We start from the raw sequence: 6,050 nt of genomic DNA on the forward strand, positions 1-6,050 counted from the left end.
CTCCCTTCTGAGCAGGCTATTTCTATTTTGAATCAGGCTTAAAAATCTCTCTTACATGTTGCTTTAAGGACCTCTAAAATATCTCCAAATTTCAGGTTCTCTTAGGATTGAGCAAAGAGCCCTAACTCAAAGTATGGCTGCATGATACAGTATCAATTGCCTAAAAGAGACAGATCTATAGGTGTGCCTGATGCAGAGGTGACTACATCCTCTATTTTGTTGGAATCAAATTTTGAAATCCTTACCCAGGCCTTGCTCAGGCAAACCTCAGCAAAGGTAATGGGTTATTGAGTAAGAACTGACTGATTGATTTTTGTTCTTCTTTTCTTTTTCTTTCTTTTTTTTTTTTTGGCTGGAAGGGACCTCAGGAGGTCATCTAGTCCACCCCCCTGCTTAAAGCAGGACCATCCCCAGCTAGATCATCCCAGCCAAAGCTTTGTCTAGCCAGGTCCTCAATACCTCCAAGGATAGAGAGTCCACAACCTCTCTGGGTAACCTGTTCCAGTGTTTTACTACCCTCCTTGTGAGAGTTTTTCCTGATTTCTAGCCTAAACTTCCCTTGCTGCAACTTGAAACCATTGCTTTTTGTTCTGTAATCTGCCACCGCTAGGAACAGTCTAGCTCCATCCTCTTTGAAACCACCCTACAGGTAGATGAAGCCTGCTATTAAATCCTTACTCAGTCTTCTCTAGACTAAATAAGCCCAGTTCCCTCAGCCTCTCCTCATAAGACATGTATGTGCTCCAGCCCCATAACCATTTTAATTGCCCTCTGCTGGACTCTCCACTGATATATTCCTAACCAATTATTCCCTGTTTGTGAGCAGCATGTCAAGAAGAGTATGATTCCCAGTTAGCTGCTCCAGCACTTGCACCAGGAAGTTGTCCCCAGCACTCTCCAAAACATTCCTGGATTGCCTGCACATTGCTGTATTGTCCTGCCAGCAGATGTCAAGGTGATTGAAGTCCCTCATGATAACCAGGACCTGTGATTGAGAAACTTCCACTAGCTGTTTGAAGAAAGCCTCATCCACCACTTCTTCCTAGTCTATTGCATGATCTCTCAGTATCAGTTACAGTGCTTTTGTACAGCTCTTTTTTCTTCAGGCCCTTTTGCTACTAATGAAAACAGAAGTTGCAAAGCATGCATGTCTTGATATCTTAATAGGTTTTCTATTCTACAGGGGCAGCCTACGATCTTGAAAGTTTAAAGTTGATATACAGTGTAACAGTAAAAAATTAATTATTATTAAGGGTTAACCAAGGGCCTGAGTGGTAGAAACTAATCCAGTTGTGTATAATTAGACAGTAGCTACCTTGTAATATTGAGGCAGTAAATAGCTCCAGAGGGGGCACCGACAGAAGGCTGAGGTATTTACAAGGCACAAGAGATGTTTTCACCAAGTATATAATTCCTGTTGCCACAACTATTGCTGATATAATGGATGTGTTCATTAAAACTGGAAAATTATTTGTTTATCCATCTTTTTGCTATCATGGGCTGTTCCTAGGAGGAGGTGGCCAGCAGATTTTTAATATAGGTTTATTATATGCCCCATTATTTTGCCAGGTCAGAGGAATATTGAAAGGGTGATTTATAAACTCTTAAGCAGATCGCTGCTGTCAGCTGGGAAAGCCCACTTCTCCGAACCACATCCAACCAACTAAATGTAACCCACAAGGAAAGGAAATACACATATCACATTTATTTCTTAGACTCCTGTTGAGTTTGTGACTGCTGATGCTTTTATAGGCATCTTTGGTTTAAAGGCCATTTTTTACTGCATGCTCATACTATAGTTACAGTTTATTCCCATCGGGCCCAAGAGGAATTATGTGTCTGGCATTAGATTGGAGGAAAGAAAAAAGCTCAGAAAAAAAGGAAATAATAATTTAATTTGCTAAAAACCTTTTAATATATGTGTATTTTAAAACACTTTCTAACATGTAAATACAAAGTTAGCAGGGATATTGGTAGAAACAGAGAAAGAGGCACAGAAACAGTTAAAGTCCTCCGCCCTGAAACATAGCCTTGGATGTACACAGATTTGAACAACAGCTGAGTTGTGGAGAGATCACTGCCAGACACATCAGGCTTTGAATAAGAAGACAAGGCTTTGAATAAGTGACCTTTACAGTGGTTGGGAGTAAAGGTGGGTCCAGAGAGGATTCAGTGGCATGCTCTTACCCTCTTTCAGTTTATACTGTGGAAGCAGTGTAAAAGCACAGACATTTTTAAATCCCCAAATCAGGTAAGAATCCCAGCCCTCCCTTCCCTTCTGTGCTTAAGGTCACAACTTTTCCTCTCCCCTCTCATTCCCTCCTTCCTGCTGCACTGTCTTCTGCCACTGACAATGCTGCCACTGTCTTCTGCTGACACAGGGGCAGGGGTGGTTGGCTCTAAAGCTGCTCCTGCCTAGCTTCAACCAGGCTGTGCAGGAACCTGGGATCAGCCTAGCTTTGCAACTGTGGTGGCACCGGGAAGGTTCCCCCTCCCTGCCTGGGCCCCCTGGGTGTTCCCTGCCAGCCCAGGAACAGGCTCAGGGAGTGGACACCTGCCTGCTGCTGCTGCCACTTCCCCCAGCTGAACCCAGCTCCCCACGCACCCTGGCTGGAGCAGGGCAAGGGGTGGGGGGATGTGGAATTCTTACCTGCTTCAGGGGCTTACATTTTTAAGTCCCTGGCTCCTACTCCCACAGTGTGATTTCATAGATTTCATAGATGTTAGGGCTGGAAGGGACCTTGTGAGATCACTGAGTCCAGCCCCCTGCCCAAAGGGCAGGAAGTCAGCTAGGGTCAGGTGAACCCAGCAACGTGAGCATCCAAGAAGCATTTCTTGAATGTATCCAGAGTAGGCACTTGCACCACTTCTGGGGGGTCTCCAGAGTCTATTCCAGACTCTGGAGACTCGGATGGTAAAGAAGTTTTTCCTTATGTCCAGTCTAAAACTGTCTTTCAGCAGTTTGTGACCATTAGACCTTGTCTTCCCTTGGGGTTCCCTGGTGAACAGACATTCTCTCAGTTCCTGATTCACACCCCTTATATACTTACAGGCTTAGAGCCTTTGTACACGCCACAAAATTGGCCTTTAAAGAGGCTTAAATGTCCTTTTGTACAGCTGTAATGGCATTGCTGTTTCCATACTCGGTGGTGTATTCTGCTTTAAATGACTTTGATACTTAGCAAGATAAAACACCTCCAAGGTGTTTAGTTTGCTACCTAACAAAGTGCAGCAGTGCACTGGAAACTGATGTGCTCAGGGCTTGGTAGGCCCCACACAGTGCAGGGGCTGTAGGACCTGGCAGCAGCCCATGCAGGCAGGCTCAAATGAAGAAAAAAAAAAGCAGAGAGCCTGATATATATATATATATATTTTCTCTCTGGAGCCTGCCTGCCTGCCTGAGCTGTGCAGGGTCCCAGTGCTTCCATCTGTGGCTGCAGAGGGATTGGTGCTTCCCTACATGGCTGCAGTGCCTTCTGGGACTGCCTGGGTCAGGTGACAGTGGGCAGGTGTCAGCCGGGGGGGGGGGCCCATGCAGCTCAGGGATCACTTGGTCTGCTGGCAGCTCGCCCCCTCCCCCTGCCGCCAAAGAGCCAGGTAAGGATCAGGCCCCCACACTTGTGCACACACCTTGGGGGTTTAGTTTGGTTTAATTCTCCCTAAATTGAAGCGGTATTTTTAAAAACCCACCATTTTAATTTAGGGAGAACTAAACTGAATTAAACCCCCCTAGCGTATACAAGCAGCCTTATAGATGAGCCTTCTCTTCTCCAAGCTGAAAAGTCCCATGCCTCTTAGCCTCTCCTCATAAGGCCTGTTATCTTGACCTCTGATCATATGCATGGCTCTCTTTTGGACTCTCTTAAGCTTCTCCACATCCTTTCTAAAGTGTGGAGCCCAGAACTGGATGCAGTACTCCAGCCATACCAAGGCTGAGTAAAGCAGAAGGTTGACTTCCTGGATCTTGCTTGAGATGCATCGGTAGATGCAAGCCAGAGTTTTATTTGCTTTGCCAGGTGTGGCATTGCATTGGTGGCTCATGTTCATCTTGTGATCAATCATGACCCCCAAGTCTCTATCAGTTGTGGTGCTAGTGAGTGTAGCACTGCCAAGCCTGTAAGTATGATGTGGGTTCTTTCTCCTGAGGTGGAGCACCTTGAATTTATCTGTGTTGAATGTCATCAGATTTTGATCTGCTCACCTTGTGAGCCTGTCCAGGTCGGCCTGAATCCCCAGCCTATCCTCTAGGGTGACTGCACTTCCCCATAATTTGGTGTCATCTGTGAATTTAGTCAGTCTACTTCTGACACCCAAATCCAAATAATTTATGAATATATTAAAGTGTACTGGTCAAGTACTGAACTCTGGGGGATGCCACTGGTCAGTATGCTCCATGTTGACTCAGTTCCACTGACTATCACTCTCTGGGTCCAACCGCAGAGCCAGTTCCCCAACCATTAGACCGTAAGGTTGTCGAGGCCACAGTTCCTAAATTTGACCATGAGGACATCATGGGAGACCAAGTCAAAGGCTTTTTTGAAATCCAAGTAAATGACATCAACCTCTTTTCCCTTGTCCAGGTGATGCATTACCTGATCATCTAAGGAAATGAAGTTGGTTAGACAAGACCTACCTGCAACAAAGCCATGTTGGCTCTCTCTCAGAATGCTGCCTTCTGTTAGCCTGTTCTTGATGGATTCCTTGGTATTTGTTTCCAAGATCTTTCCAGGGATTGAGGTCAAACTGATTGGCCTGTAGTTCCCTGAATTTTCCTTCCTTCCTTTCTTGAAGATGCACCACATTGGCCCTCATCCAATCTTCAGAAACCTCACCTGAGTGCCATGAGTTCTCAAATATCCTTGCCATTGGTTGTGCTATGACATCAGCCAACTCTTTTAGCACTCTTGGGTGCATTCCATCTGGGCCAGCTGACTTGTGGATGTCCAGCCTCTCAAGATGTTCCCTCACAAGATCTTCACCAACTGTAGGTGTATGATTTCCCTTACCCTGATAATCCTGTGTCCTGTCAGGCAGGGTGATCCCCTTGGGCTGGAGGAAAACTGACGTAAAGTAATCGTTGAGGCGATTAGCTTTTTCCTGGGTGTCAGTTGTCAGCTGCCCCATTTGGTTCAGTGGAGATCCAGTGTTGCCCTTGTTTTTCTTCTGACTCCTTATGTATCTGAAGAAGGACTTTCTATTGTCCTTGATTCATGTAGCCAATTTGAGTTCGGTTGAAACCTTGGCTTTCCTAGTTCCTAGTTTCCTAGTTGCAGGAGTAGTAGTCTGGGCTACTAGTGTGTTGACCCTTCTCTTCAGGCTCACTGCCTACAGCCTCATGCCCCTCCTGCTCACCCTCCTAAGTGAACTCCTGTGCTAACTCGCCTATCCTAGTGAAAAGGGAGGCTGGCAGCAGGTGTGCAGCCATATCTACAGATCCAGTTGCTGTTCTTGCACCCCGCTTTACAAAATCCCGGATCCATCCATGCTTACATGCAGCTTGGTGTAACTAGATAGTGGTGAGAGAGACAGCCAGGTGTGACCACTGTTACTTGCCTATTACCTCTTCTTCCCATGCCACTCTAGCTTGCCTTTCTAATTTATCCACCTGTTCTCCTTAAATTATCACCACTGGGGAATGGAGAGTGTTATGTATTTATTACATGTTTGTATAGCACCTAACACAACAATATACCAGTTACATTATAATTATCCAAATCTCCTTGCAAAATTTCTCTATGGTTTGACCACAATTTGTTGGTTGAGCTCATCTGGCCATCCTGCTAAGTTTATTAACAGGCTATGTCTAAAAGACTTATAATAGGGGTTTGTAAAATGGAAACAAACAAATGGTTCATATCTAATGCTTGCTCCACATGACTTAATTATTAGTTGTACCTCCATTTTTTTTCTCATTAATTTCAATGTAGTTGTGAGATCAGGGCTTGGATTTAATACATAATGTAGCTCTGGCTTTAACAGACACCGCTCTGGATATCAGTGTCTTCATACTGGCCTTCTGCTGCTGCCAACATGTGTGATTACTTTCAAAT

This window comes from Alligator sinensis, unplaced genomic scaffold, assembly GCF_000455745.1.
Source record: "Alligator sinensis unplaced genomic scaffold, ASM45574v1 scaffold484_1, whole genome shotgun sequence".
Taxonomy (NCBI): domain Eukaryota; kingdom Metazoa; phylum Chordata; order Crocodylia; family Alligatoridae; genus Alligator; species Alligator sinensis.